Here is a 15,838-nt window from a genome sequence, read left to right as displayed (position 1 = left end):
GGAGGGAGACTACTGTATCTGGCTTGGGGTTTTTATAACCTCAATGTACACTCCCAGTGGACACTCTTCCTCTAATGAGGCCACCACACCGGTCAATCCTTCTAATCCTTTCACACAGCGCCACTTCCTGGTGACTAAGCATTCGAATACATAGGCCTGTGGGGGCCACTCTCCTTCAAGTCACCATAGCAGCTCTCCCTTTTTCCATCTTTTCTTTACATTTAGTGCCTTCGAGTCCCATTTAAATGCCCTGTGTTTACACAAAGGTGGCGAGGCTCTTACCCTCTGTTATTGTCTGGGCACTCCATTATTCTCCCTTGCCCATGTAAGGGTGTGACCCATCTGGAACTGTTCTTTTTCCCTCACCTAGGTCTACCATCATTTATTGAAAGGATCACTTCTTTTATCATCTTCATTTGATAGAACAAAGGTCTACTTTATGTTCTGTTCATTCATCATCACTGTAGTTAGTTATACTCAACATTTGGAAGTGTTATGTTATATTGGAGTATGTTATATTGGAATCTTATGTGTATGGTTGTTTTGCCTGTATGTATGCCTGTGCACTGTATATATCTGGTGCCTGCAGAGGCCAGAATAGGACACTGACCCCTAGGACTGGTGTACAAATGATTGTGAGCTGCTGTGTGGGTGCTGGGAATTTCATGTGGGGCTTCTGGAGGAGCCAGTGAACCATCTTTGCAGCCCTTAAGACTTTTTAAATTTTACTTATCTTCTAACTTAATCATCTTATCTATAAGTTACTAAATCCAAGCTCAGTTCTCAATTCAATCATAAAAGTTAAGTAGCGTCTAGTTCTTGGTGAGAACCTCTATCGTTTCATGACCATTTCTATCATACTTTTATCTAAAATTCTAAGCCTCATAAACCTAATGTCTGGATCAAATGTGTTCTCTTTCCATTGTCTTGACTTTTTCCTGTTACCTTTTGGTCACTTGTCAAAATTTTTTGGTGTTCTTGCTAATAATTTAATTAAAAGCGAGACATTTTGTATAAAAAAATTACACAGTGTGTTGATCTCTTTTTTCAAGTTAGGAAGTGAACTGATTGAATTTGAGCTTCAGAGTTTGGTCTGGGTCTGAGAGAGGGTCTTGCTATGTAGCCCTGACAGAACGCACTATGTAGACCAGGCTGGCCTAGAATGCACTATGTAGACCAGGTTGGCCTGGAACTCGCTATGAAGAGCAGGCTGGCCTGGAACTCGCTATGTAGAGCAGGCTGGCCTGGAACTTGCTACAATCCCTCTGCCTCTGTCTCATGAGTGCTGAGATGTGTCACCTAGATGTGACACAGGCATGAGTCACTAACCTTGCTAAGGGCTTCAGGTTAATCAAGGGCTACTTATCTCTTATTTACCCTCATTCCAGGCCCCAAATCTCTGACAAATGAGATGATGATTATTTATTTTCTTTCCTTGCCGACCACACATACCTAACTGAAGAACAGGGAATGACTTGGAGGGAAATTACACAGGGAATGTGGTGCTTGATTTTCTGAGTCCTCAAATCCTTGCCATCAGCTGGCTATGAATTCTGGGCTTTCCCTACCCATCCTAGGAAGAATCTCGCCTGCTATACCATCTTATAATTCATTCAGCTTCCAAGCTCCAGAATATCCATGGAGGAAATTGTGGTGGTATCTGTCTGGTTCACCTCCATGTATTTTCTTTCTCTCCAGGATTTTGGCCCTACTGATGGCTCTTTGGCTACTAATTTTATTTCTTCATTCAGTGTGTGTGTGTGTGTGTGTGTGTGTGTGTGTGTGTTCATCTTCTGTTTTATGGTTGGATTTGTTGCGGGACTCTATCTTCCATGTATGGCATGACGGTTGCCATGTTGAAATGAGAACACCTGTGATTTCCACAGAAGCCCCTCTCAAGATTGGTCTACTATGGAAGAGAGAGGGCAATGAAGTTCATGGAGTCTGCCATTCCCTAGGTGTCAAAAAGTGCTTTGGAGTGGGGGAACACTTCTTTGGTGTAGCTTCAAGTACTGTCCTGGATCCGGTAAGTAACTCCTACCACCCCCTCCTTCTTAAGCAAGCCTGACTAAGCATGAACCAGACCTGGGAAGAATAATATCTTTTGTCATTTTTTTTGCCCATTTTATCTAGGATGAATAAAAACAGAAAACCCTACAGTGTATTTTGGAGAGAGGTAATGTAATAAATATTTTTTTTGTGTGTGGTAAATATTGTCAACTTGACAGGACCCACAGTCATCTAGGAGACGAGTTGCTGAGCGTGCCTGGGAGGGCCTATCTGCATTAGGTTAACTGGGAGTGGGAAGACTCACTCTCCATGTGTTAGCATCATTCCATTTGGGCTCCTGCTACCATGGCTCCCCATCATGATGGACTGGGATTCAAAATAACCTCTGCCTTCCATCTGTTACTTTCCTCAGGCCCGCTGTCACTAGCAGGAAGTGAGTGACTAACACGGTGTGATACACGCTTCTCACGCACAGGTGGAAGCAAGAGCTCCCATTTGTCATCCTGAAAGACAAATAATACGTTGTCAGCAGCCAGCATCATGGGAAGGGGATGTTCTCTATCTGCTTCCTGTAACAAGGGCTTCCTGCCGCGCCTGTCTTCTTAGCCCTGCAGCTCTATTTGACATGGAGACTTTGACAACTTGCTCACACATTCTGTAATTTCCCATCAGCCTCCAATGCATTCCTGGCCCTGGTCTCTAGGGGAACAGAACAGTTGTTCTTGGCTGCTGACAGCTGGGAGCATGGCTGTGGCAGCACTAGAGGGTTCTGTAGAGAGGTCAGGGGTTAGCCTTGACAAACCCCACTGGGATAAAATGTAGGTCATGTCACTGAAAGCCCAACGAGAGGAAGAGCTCACATAAATAGCCCCCTCTTGAGATCTGGCTGTTGCTGTGTCTAAGGAAATGGTTTCCATAGGAAACGATAATAAAAATAGCATTATTTTTAAGCTGGAAGGAATGACACTTTAGTGTCCTCCAGATTTCAAAATAATTTAAAATATCAGAGGAAATGTTTGGCTATTCGGCTATTCACAGCGTCCTTTGTGGTGTCCCTCCTCTTGTGACCAAATGGAGAAGAGATGGCCCCGTGGGTGTGTGTTTGAAAGATGCAGAGACACTTCCAGCCTCTTCGGGCCACCGCTGTGAATTCTGACTCGGTAACCAGATGTTTCCATCCCTTCTTGGTTGAGTGTTTCCAGCCTTAAACTGTGGAGGCTTCTTTGAGCAGATTGCATTCACAAACTAACACTTGGGTTTTTATTCTCGTAGGAAATGATTTGCCTTTAATAAGAACAGTTTGCGCTTTGTGGTACACTTTACATCTTCCTCTCTCTGTATGTTTATGTTTATGTATGTATGTATATATAAATATGTATGTATGTATACAAGCATACATACGTATCTATCTACCTAGCTATTTAGTATCTATCTATGTATACACATACACACACATACAGAGAGAGGGGGGTTGTATGTGCAGAGTCTTACAGTGTATCCCAGGCAAGCTTGAAACTATGTTGCTCAGGCTTCTCTCAAACTGATGGCAATCCTACTTCTTTAGACTCAAGAGCACTGGATTACAGCCATCAGCATTTTTTCTTCTTCTTTCTAATTGCTTTGTTTCAGTTAGAGCTCAAATGCCACAAAGGAAACACTTGGAGAAAGCAGGTCATCTTGGGGTACCAGGCAGTAGGAAAATGTCTGGGCAAATGGGCTTTCCCATCAGTGCTCCGAGAAGGTGAGAAGCTGAGCCATTGCTCAGAGAAAAAGACTTGACAGCTTACATTCTCTTTTCTCCTTCTTCAGGGCGATGTTGTTCTAGCCTGTGTTCTGTTGTTGTGATAAAACACTCCAAAAAGCAACCCGGAAATGAAAGGGTTTATTTGGCTTACACTTCCAGGTCACAATCCATCTTGAAAGGGAATCATGGCAGGAGCTTCGGCGTGAACTAGAGCAGAAGCCATGGAGGAATGCTGTTTACTGGTTCATGCCCTGGCTCACACTTGCTGCTGCTTTATTCAGCCCGGGTGTACCTACCTAGGGACGGTGCAGCCCACAGTGGGTTTGGCCCTCCCACACTGATCAGTCAAGGCAATCTTTTGCAGACATGATCACAGGTCAGTCTCATCTGGGAAATCCCTTAAGTAAGGCCCCCTCTTCCAGGGTGACTCTAGGTTGTGCCAAAAATAACAATAAAAGCTAATCAGGACAAGAGACAAAGAATTTTCAAACTCGATATAGTTGAGAGTAGGTGGAGGTGAATTCTAGTACCATCTGCAGCATGAGACAGAGCTGTGCTCAGAAGTGTCTCCAGGGCGAATTCTGCTGGCCTATGATAGTACCTGACCCCCAGCCATTTGTCCACATCAGGTGCAAAAATATATACCCAAGGGAGAGCGACTCCTAGAGCCAGGTTATCCTTGCCAGAGCCGCTAGCACTTAGAGCTGCTTTATCATCTGAGGATGCCCAGTGCTGGCTATTATTAAAGAATTTTAGAGTCCTGAAGGAAATAAAAGAGAAGATTACAGGAACAAAAGGGTGGGGTGTGAGTGGTGCTTTGCTCTTCAGGGAAAGTCTGAAATCATCTGGGGAGGAGTAACAAAGATCTGATAAAATCTGCAGGTGTTTTGCTCTTATGGTAAAAGGCATCCTCCCACTCTTTAATGTGGAATTTTGAATCTATCTCCTTTGAGAAATTTTCTGGTTGCCTCAGACCAGAGTGAACACTGGCCTGGCTTCTTCAGCACCCCGAAATTGCCCTCAAGTGATGTGTGAGATCTCAAGTGAATGACAGAACTGCCTAAGCCTCAGCTTCCACAGCAATGCTAAGATTTTGATTCTCAGTTACTTGACTAGGATCAAGAGTAAAAGGAGAGGGGTGGCAGACAGCTCAGCACTAGGAGCATTCGCTGCTCTTGCAAAGGACCCAAGTTTGGTTCCCAAAACTCACGGAAGGGCTTACAAGTGCCTGTAACTCTAGCTCTAGGTAATCTGATGCTTCTGGGGGGGTGTCCTCAGGTACTGGACTCATTAACACACACACACACACACACACACACACACACAATGTTTTCTAAAGAGTGAAAAGAGGGGAGTGAGGCTGTCTACTTTGAATTGTGTAAAGATTTAACAAAACGAGTCAAGAGAACGCGGTATGTTGGGAAAGTATACTGTGCTTTTTCAGAACTACCCATAGAACAGGAAGGAAAACAGAAGCAGGGGCTGGCACACTTCCCAAGCCTCCTCTCCCACACAACCGTTCTGATTAGTTTTTACCGTGTCCTTATCCTAAGGTTGCCCAGCTAGAGGATAGAGAACAAGACAGGAAAGCAAGTTCTATGGTGGTCAAGGGAGCTTCTCTCTTGTCACATCAGAGAAGCTTCCCAGAGCAAGCTGTGTTAGTAGCTGCCACCACCTTATGGTGAAGGGACTGCTCACTGTCAAGACAGCAGCTTGTAGAAACATCTCTCCCATTAAGCGGAGACCATAGGCGAATTGACAGATGAAACTAGGATGGGGCCAAGAACATCTTCAGCACAGCGCATCGGCACACGTTGCTAAGGCGCTCCTCCTAGGGTTTCTAGGGCAACCGTCATCTCTGTACCCTATGATGACAATCAGTTTCCGTACCTGAAGGTCTCCAATTCTATTCACTATCTGTGGCTTCCATGCCTTCATCCCATAAACCCTGCCTGCCCCTCACCCACCCGCTGTCCTAATGTTTGCGGAGGATGGCGTGACTTTCTGGTGGCCACATGCAACACTCTCTTGCCAGCTTCCACATGGCTCTTCTCTGCAGGGTTGAGCAGGGTTTAACACCCCGTTCCCTTTAAAGCTTTGTCCTTTCCTGCTTCTTTGCAACTCTGCTCGGGCTTTCTCTCTCTCTGACTAATGTGTCTCTGTTGGGTTTGCTGGCTTCTGTCCCTTCAACATCACCATTCTCCGAGGTTCTGCCCTGAGCTCATTCTGTCATTGCTCTACATATTCATTCCTACTGAGTCCATTCATTTGCATGTATGTTGAAATAATAGGCCAAGCTGGGTGTGGTGATGCATGCCTCAAAGGCAGATGGATCTCTGGAAATTCAGGGCCAGCCTGGTCTCTTAAAATGAAATAAAACCAAACAACAACAGAAGTAACACGCCAATCACAGGAAAGCTGAACTTTACAAGGTTAAAGCAATACAGACACAAAATTCTAGACCTAAATATCACTCGTCTATCTATGTACAATTGTGCAGTTTGGTAAAAATTATATCATTCTGTACACATGTAGCAGCTTGCTTTTTATTTTTTATTTTATTTTCTTGAGATAGGGTCTCACTGGGTAGCCCTGGCTGTTCTGGAACTCCATAGGTAGACCAAGCTGGCTTCAAACTCATAAATACCTATTTGCCTGTGCCTCTTGAGTGCTAAGATTAAAAGCGTGTGCCATTCACACCTGGCTGCAGCCTGCTTTTAAAAATTCCAATAGTGTAATTTGAATATTGCTTACATTTTCTTTTCATTGTTGTGGCAAAACCCCTGGCCTACCAGCTTAGCAGGAGGAGAGGTCCATCTGGGCTCATGGTTCCAGCCCATGCCAGGCTGGCTCCATGGCCTGAAAGAGGCTGGACCATTCTTTCAGGAGCCTGTGGTGGAGCAGAACTGCTTCACCTCATGGTAACAGAGAAGTGGAGAGGGGCTGGGGCAGGGACATTTCTCAGCAATTACTTCTGAACATTCCCATCGCCTCCCAATCTGTGGGGTTACAATTATGGCTACTAATCTCTGGATTAGTCTATTGATTTTGAAGGAGTATTTATGATCCAATCATCTTTCAATGATCAGATCCCCTGGCTGAGGACCAAGTTTTCATCCTACTATTTCGAGGGACTTCATGGTCAAACCACAACTAATTCACTAAGATCAGTATATCATTTTTGCCACCACGTTGTATTCATTTGCTGGAGCTACCTTAATCGAACCAAATTTCAGTGGCTGGATGACTTAAACAAGTATTTGCTCATAGACGTAAAGGCTAGAAGTCTGAAATCAAAGTGTGAAAAGGCTTAATTTTCAAAGGTCTCTCTTTGGTTTGACTATCTTCTCCCCGTCTCCATATGGGCTTTGCTCTGTGTACGTCTGAGATGATGAATTAGGGCCCATTATCCTTAAAGGTTCATATCCAAATACAGTCACACTCTGAGTCCTGAGGGCAGAATTCCAATATATGAATTTAATGGTGCTGAGCCAAAAATCCATCCCATAATACATGCCTTTGTTTAAAGTGACTCTTCATTCATGGTCATTAAAGTCATTTCCCCCCTAAATATTTAAACAGTATCTTTCTACATGTCTATTATCCACAGGGGTAGAATTTTCTTGAATGACTGGTAGAGGTTCTGTAAAGATCTGGGTCAAATGCCAGCCTCCCCTGGGAAACTGCCCACTAGTGCTCATTCCTTCACCTGTGATTCTCTGCCCTGCTGTGGGCACCATCCCTGTAGTGACTTTTATTTGTATTTTAATAAATAAAGCTTGCCTGAAGATCAGAGAGTAAAACAGTCCCACTGGTCAGCCTTACAGACCAGGTAGTGCTAACATACACCTTTAATGCCAGTAGCCACACTAGTTGCCATAGAAACCAGATAGTGCATGCCTTTAATCCCTTATAAAACGGGAGGGGACAGCTCTTAGACACTGTCTCATTCTGAGATTCCTGGAGGCAGGCAGGCCATTTTCAGACTGCGGTCGAGGTAAGAGCCAGTGGCTGGCTGCTTTGCTTTTCAAAACTTCAGGTTGAACCCCAATTTCTCTCTCTGAGTTTTTATTAATCGTGCTTCAGTGCCCATTTGTGTATTATCCCTGTATAAGAACCCTATGGTGTGTTTGGGTTCCCATACAGTGTCAGACACTGGGTCTCACCCATTTGTGCTCCCATAGTCTACAACATAAGCTCACACTCTATGGAGATGTGTGAAATCTAACACCAGTCTGCTGTACCTTGGAGCTCGGTGCTTAGAAGGCTCAGCTCTTCTGTCTGTGACATTCAGGCTTCTTTGATTCTTTGACTTCAGGGCTTTCCTCTTCCATGCTCTTCTGTTAAACCTCAAGAGACTTGTTTTTAAATCTTTGCCCCCAAATTTCTGAACATCTGTGTCAATCTAGACAATTGGATCTATGTCACCCTTAAGACACAAGAACTAAAAAGTGGAATTCTATTACCTGCTTTCCCTTTTGCCAGGAAGACCACACATGTTTAGTGGATTAATGTTGACTGAGATCAAGGAAGATGGAAAGATTTTCTCGTGATGCCCTGACCCATTGACAGGCCGGAGCATCTCAGAAGACTCACAATATTTGTGTATAACCACTATGTATTTGCTCAAATCCTGTGACTCACCCTGTTTATAACAAAGCAACTGTTCTGTGTCTCAGTATGAGTACAGGCGTCCTCCAGTGGCACAGGACAAGACCCGAAAGTGCGCCACAGATTTCAAGACAAGAAGCATAGGAAGGGAATTTCCCGTGCGGTGGTTTCCAGAGGGTGAAATCTTTTGTCTGAGATAACACCGTGTTTGAAAACATTTTCACTCATTTCGAAACAAATTGAGGTATGAAAGTAAAGGCATAAATTTTTTAAAAATAAGAAATGTTGCTGGGATTTAACAACCTTAGATAATATGATAAAAATACAGTGGTCTCCTCTGTACCAACTATGCATAGTAGAAAAAACAAAACATTATGTTCGATTTAATTTTCTAATCATCTCTTTCATCTTCTTCCCCTCCAGCCTTGCAGAAACAGCAAATATCCAGAGTTTTATATTTAGCCTCCCTTGAACTTTTTTCAGATTTCAGCATGTGTGTATTTAACCATAAGCAATATATCCTGTTATGATTAATATAAGCCACTTCTTTATATATAATTCCTACGAATGGGCATGAAGGCTGTTTCTAGTTTTTTTTTTTTAACCATTGGAAATGAAGGTCCAGGTAGCCTTGGCCTGTCTTCCTCCACAGAGTGTTCCAGAAGGAGGACATGTGCAAGAGAACTTCTGCTTTCCTCACCAGGCTTTGGCATTGTTTAGTGGCTTTTTCCTCCTCACCAAGTGTTCTGCGAGGTGGTGGGGAGGAGGTTTGAGGAAGCCATTCTCTTAGTCAGTCCAAGCTGCTGTCATGAAATATCACAAACCTGTGACTGAAGGAACATTGATTTCTCACAGTTCTGGAACCTGGATGTCCAGAACCAAGGCACCAAACCATTGGGTTCCTAGCAAGGGCCCTCTTCTTGGTTTTCAAGCAGTTGTTTTTTTCATTGCATCTTGCATGGATGGGAGATTAGAGAGGACTTTAGATATAGATATGGTTATAGATAACTATGTTCCCTCATATTTTTTGTTATGCTGCTAATTCACTCATTAGGTTCCACCTCATGACCTAATCCCCAAATAACTATTCATTATATATTACATATAACATTGTATACATAATTATGTTATATCATATATGATTATATTATATTATATTCATTCATTATATATTATATTATACTCACCAAAAGACCATTTATTATATTAGGACAAGACCTTCAATATATGAGTTTGGAAGGGAGGGACAGAAATGTGCAATTTGTAGTTCTTATCCAAAGCCTAAACTACGCAAATACCTCCATGAAACACACATTAAAAAGCCACATATTAAATTATAAGTTCACACACAACAAAGAATCTTGCCCAGGGATTGTATTTGGAGACACATTGGATAAAGATGGTGGTGGATAAAGATTCATTTCCTGTGCTAACTCAGCAAACACTTATATGAGTATAAGAAGGATCGTATATATTCAAGTTGGCTTTAGTAGAAAAATTGAAGCTTGGGTAGAGGTTTGCCCTGTCCCCTTCCAATCCCAATTTAACTGCCACCTTTTACTCCTGACCTGATGTTACAGCTGTGCTTCAAGGGCCAGAGCTAGCCTCAGATCCCCTAAGCGTCCAGACTGGAAGCTGGCACAAAGCTCCTTCCTCATCCTAGAGAAAAGCAAAATGAAAAGTTAAGAAATGAGCACTAAGCTAGGTGCAGTGGTGGATGCCTAGAACCATTGCTCTGGGGAGGCAGAGGTAGGGGGATGATTACAGTAGGCCAAGCTAGTCCAAATATTGGGTTCTAGTCCAACCAGTGTGACTCTGCCACAAGAAAAAACTAAAAATATCTGTCTTAGTTAGGGTTTTATTGCTGTGAAGAGGCACCATGTCCACATCAACTCCTATAAAGGAAAACATTAATTGAGGCTGGCTTACAGTTCAGAGGTTCAGCCCGTTGTCATCATGGCGGGACATGGTGGCATGCAGGCAGACATGATGTGGAGAAAGAGTTGAGAGTTCTACATCTTGACATCTGAGACACACTAAGCCTAGCCTGAGCTTCTGAGAGCTCAAAGCCTACCTCCCAGTGACACACTACTCCACAGTGCCACATCTACTCCAACAAGGCCATACCTCCAAATAGTGGCAGTCCTACGAGCCTAAGGGACCATTTTCATTCAAACTACCACCATATATGAAATGGAAAATGCATTAGATTATTAATATTATTAGTTACTATTATTTATGTATTGTCTCTCTCTGTGTGTATGAGTGTGTGTGTGTGTGTGTGTGTGTGTGTGTGTGTGTGTGTATCCCATGGTGTACATAAGGAGGGCAGAGGACAGCTTTTGGGAGTCTGTTCTGTCTTTTCTTCATGGTTCAGGGCTCAAGCTTGGGTCATCAGCTTTGCAGAACCAGTGTCCTTTACTCACTGAGCCGTCTTGCCAGCCCTCATTATTTTTCTTCTCTTAATGTCATGACATAGCACAGACATTTAAAGCAAAATTAGTTCATCACATATCACATTTTAAAGTCTTGTATAAATGCAGTTATATGATATCCATTGTTTTGACAAGGATGAAAGAATTATATTGTTTTGGGGACTCTGACATTTATTTTTTAAACTGTAAGCACTGTGGTCATTGTGCTTGTTTGAATTCCCAATGTAACAACTTCAAAATAAGGCAAAGATAGGTGAAAAGCCAGTAGAGGAAATAAGTAGACCTGTGAAAAATCAAGAGAAAGTAAGAAAGGAGTAACAATAAGTCCAAACATTAGGTAAGAAAAAAAATCACAATATCTATCACATTAAAAGGAAATATATGAACATCCCATTAAAAATAGACTGTCTAATTAGGCTAAAAAATAATAGCAAGACCTGCTCACATGCAGTTTTAACAAGTTATCGTCTCAGAGAAAATGAAAGTCAAATACTGGAAAAACAGATATACTATGTAGGCGAATAATACACATAAGAACATTAGAGTGGATGGCATGTTTTGGTTCTAAATGTCAACTTGATACGTCCACTAGGAAGAGCGTTCTAATGAGGAATTATCTCACTCAGCTTTGCCTGCAAGCGTGTCTCTAGGCAATCCTCTTGACTGCTAATGGATGGGAAGATCCAGTCCACGGCTGACAGGATGGGGTAAGGGTGAAGAGATCGAAAAGGAAGCACAGAAGGGTGGGAGCGCTATTCTCTCCGTGTTTCTCATATTAGCGTTTCTGAAGCTGTAAGACCAACAATCCCTTTCTGCCCGATCCTTGCTTTATGTCAGGATATTTGTCCTGGTGACAGAAATGAGGCTCCAACAGGTGGCTAAATTCATACTGGGTGAGACAGACTTCAAGACAGCTTCCAGTAAGTTTAGAAGGTTTGAAGCTCACAGGTTCTTTCTCAGACCACCAATGGTTAAACTAGAAATGCAGAACAGGGAACATGATTCAGTGTTGACCTAGCATACATACAGCTCTGGGTTTGATCCTCAGACACACACACGCACACGCGCACACACACACACACACACACACACACACACACACATACATTAAGTATATGTGGAAATAACTCATTTAAATGGATAAGAGGAATCACAGACAATTAGACCATACTTTAGATTCTATAACCAATACACAATACAAAAATGTGTGAGAGGCATCTGATGTGATATTTGAGGGAAATCTATTGTTTTGAATGTTTCAAACAAGACACATGAAACCCATAGTAAAGAGAGAAAAAGAATATATTACAAATAAAAGGGCAAATATAGATGTGATGAAAAACAAACCATAGATTCAATTAACCAGGTCAAAAGTTAGACTTTCTCTTTTGTTCCCCACTCCCCTCTCGTTCAAGCTCAAGAACGATTTCATTAGTGTTAGAGAGAGAAACGCCAGGGCAGCTCAGCGGCAAGTCCCACCCGTTGCCTGGTGGCGGGAAATGGAGAAAAGGAAGCGGGAAAGCAGCCATGCGCTTTGAGTTGGGGGTCTAAAGTGTTCAGCAAGAGAGCTGGGCGAAGAACGCTGGCAAAGCGGCGGCATGCCAGGGGGCGCGGGAGGGGGCTTCTCAGAATGCAAGGAGACAGCATTTGGGCTGTTAGCCAGAATCTGAGAGAGAAGAGGTAGAAATGTGGAAAGGGAAAAGTCACCCTTTTCCAGGGACTCAGAAAGGCTGACGGGTTCTGTCGTGCTGCCACCGCGCCACTGCAAGCCCCTGTCCCAGAGTTAGGCTTCTAAGAAAATGAATGCAATGCCAAACTCTAGCAAGCCTGATAGAGTAAAACTGTTAAAATTTGCAAGCAATGATCTTACAGACATTAAACAGAAAGTAGCAGAAAATTATGGACAACTGTATAAACAAACCCGACAACCTAAACAGAACAAATATTGAAAACTGCAACTTGCCAGAAGAAACAGGACAAAATTGAATTCCAGAATAGTCTTTTTTTTTAAATCAAATTTTTGATGGTAAACCTCAACTTGAAATAGAATGGTAGGATCAAATGAGCTGATTAAGAATTCTGTCAAATATTTAAGAAATATTACCATAGCTTTTTCAATAAAGTAGATGAGAGATAATTCTTATACTGATTTATGAGGCCAAACAAATCACAAAACTAGTATTTGAGAAAATCAAAAGCGAGGATATAACTATATAATTATCCTTATAAAAATAGATACAAAATTTCTCCCAAAAAGTTAATAATTAAATTATAACAATATATGAAAAACACAGTGCAATTTGATTAAGGAAGGAATATCTCATTGTTGTGATTAAATAACAAGAATCATCTTTAAAAAGTTAGAGAACTTTGGCTGATAGTTTGAGGCTACAATACCTCCTGATAGGAGGGCACGGAGGCAGGGGATTGCATGGGAAGCAGAGAATGAATAGGAAGTGCTGTTTAGCTATCAGACCTCAAGGACTGACCCCACCCCTACATCCCAAAGATCCCCATCACCCTCTGGGGGCAAAAATGTTCAAACACATGAGCCAATGGGAAACATTTCACGCTCAAACCCAAACATTCAGTAATGTAAAATTGTCTTTCAGTACTCAACTCTCAATCAATTCATCATATTTAGAGAACAAAGGAAAAAATTAATCATGTCAATAGGTATGGAAGGAACATCTGGGAACAGTCAAACACCCAAACATGAACTCCCAGTAAACCAGAAATAGAAGACAACTTCCCCAGCCTCATAAAAGGCATCTGTAAATCCTAAAAATAGCATTGCATTAATGATGGAGAATTAGATGTTTTCCGTCTAACACTGGGAACAATGCCAGGATGCTGGCCTGTCTGTTTAATGTAGTTGCTACTCTGGCTTCCATGTGTAAGCCCAATAGGAGTTGTTACATCCTAGTCATTCCCACCGTCTTCGGCTCAGTTAAAACTTCCCCTCCCGTGTGGTTGTTTTCTGATACAGTTGCTTGCTTCTCACTTCCCTAACACAAACCCCCAAATACCACAGCTTCTAAATGAGCCATACCCGCAACCATGTAAACTGTTTCCCCTCTGCAGGTGTTTTCTGTAAACTAACCTGTCCATAACCCTGAAAGATACTCAGAGGATAAATATGGATAAAGATGTAGTCTCTTTGCTCTCCTCTCTCTCTCTCTCTCTCTCTCTCTCTCTCTCTCTCTCTCTGATCCTCTCTCTCTGTCTCCCTCTCTCTGTCTATCTCTGTTCTTGTCTCTCTCTCCCTCTCTCCCTCTCTTCCTCTCCAGTTGCTTAAACTCCCCGCCTCCTCCAGACTCCCCAGTAGTCTCCTCTAGTGGCCTTTAGTCTCTCTGGGACCCTTTAATAGTAAATGTTTTCTGTTTGATGAATATCAGTTTCACTTTCTTATTGTATCTCACTTGCTTGGAGAAGAGCTCAGACGGTGACGCGTGTGTTTATAACCCTGATGCTGAAGAAGTGGAGACAGGCGGAGACAGGCAGATCACAGGGGTCACTGGCCAGCCAGCCTGGCCTTCTTGTGGAGGGTCCAGCCAGTGAGATTGTCTCAGATTGGTGGATGGTACCTAAGGTTATCCCCGTACCTACACATGCTGGTACATACATGAACATATATGAACACACACACACACACAGAGAGAGAGAGAGAGGGAGGAGAGAGAGAGACACACACACACACACACACAGAGAGAGAGAGAGAGAGAGAGAGAGAGAGAAACTATAAGATCAGAAACCACAACAGCTGTCTATTATTTTACTTTTGTTGTCTGAAATAAAAAAGAACTTTAAATATTTAACTTTTTCTGTTTTTTTGTGGTGGTGTGGGTTAGCAATTCTGAAACCCTTAAAGATCTATTTTATTAATGAAGTTTGTTCTCTGGTAATTTCATGCATGTATATAATGCAGTCTGGTGACCCCTCTACCACTTCTATTCTTAGGTCCCTTCCACCCCTGCCATCCCCCTTCTTCCTTACAAATCTCTCTCCTGTATTCATTAATAAAGAATCTGCTTTGGGCCTATGGCAGTGCAAAATAGAACAAGGCAGGAATTCCAAACAGAGATAAGAGAAAAGTAGGTGGAGCTGAAGCGACGCCATGTAGCTGCTGATGGAGACAGATGTTGGACAGGCCCAGAGCATTACCAGTAGGCCACAGCCACGTGGCAATATACAGATTAATAGAAATAGGTTAATTTAAGAATTTAAGATGTAAGAGTTAATTAATAAGAAACCTGAGCTAATAGGCCAAGCAGTGTTGTTATTAATATTGTTTCTGTGTGATTATTTCAGGTCTGGGTGGCCAGGAAATGAACAAGCAGCCTCCAACTACATGTGTGTGTGTGTGTGTGTGTGTGTGTGTGTGTGTGCATGTGTGTGTCCCGCAGAGTTTAACCAGGACAGTCTGTGTAACATAGCCTGATGAGTTTACCAGTCGGTATACAACTGGGTACTATGCCTTCTTCTTCCCAAGAATTTGCTAGATGCCAGTAAATGTCAGGGTCTTGTGAGCCCCTTCTTCATCTGTATCACACTGGTAGGCAGCCCTAACTTGTATGGCCCAGCAGGTACAACTGCTGTCATTCATGATTACCAATGGCTTTGGTGTGCTTAGAAGATGGTATTTTCTGTCCCTTTCTATCTTCCACAGCCTTAAGGGAGTGGTATAAAACTCTTGTTTAGGGCTGAGACTTCAACTGTCTTTTATTCTCAGTATCTTGTACAGTCGTGGGTCCCTGCATTCACCCCTATTAAGGGCAATGAGAGGCTTCTCAAAGCCTCTGAGGCTGGGAGTAGTCTTGTTTGTGAGTATCCATATAAATATTTGAAAGGTGGTTTGGTGTTGTGTCGATTTAGTAAAGCAGCAGTAGCGGATCCTCCACCTCGAGGTCCGAGATTTCCTTATTCTCAAGTCTTCACTGGCCACAGAACTAGACATGCGCTATCTCTTGTGAATGTGAATCAGGCCTCAATTTCAAGCACAGAATGGTTGGTCAGCCCCACAGCAGCTCTGCCACTA

The sequence above is a fragment of the Arvicola amphibius genome, chromosome 8 (assembly GCF_903992535.2).
Source record: "Arvicola amphibius chromosome 8, mArvAmp1.2, whole genome shotgun sequence".
NCBI classification, from domain to species: Eukaryota; Metazoa; Chordata; class Mammalia; order Rodentia; family Cricetidae; genus Arvicola; species Arvicola amphibius.
Note: the sequence above shows the minus strand (reverse complement) of the source record.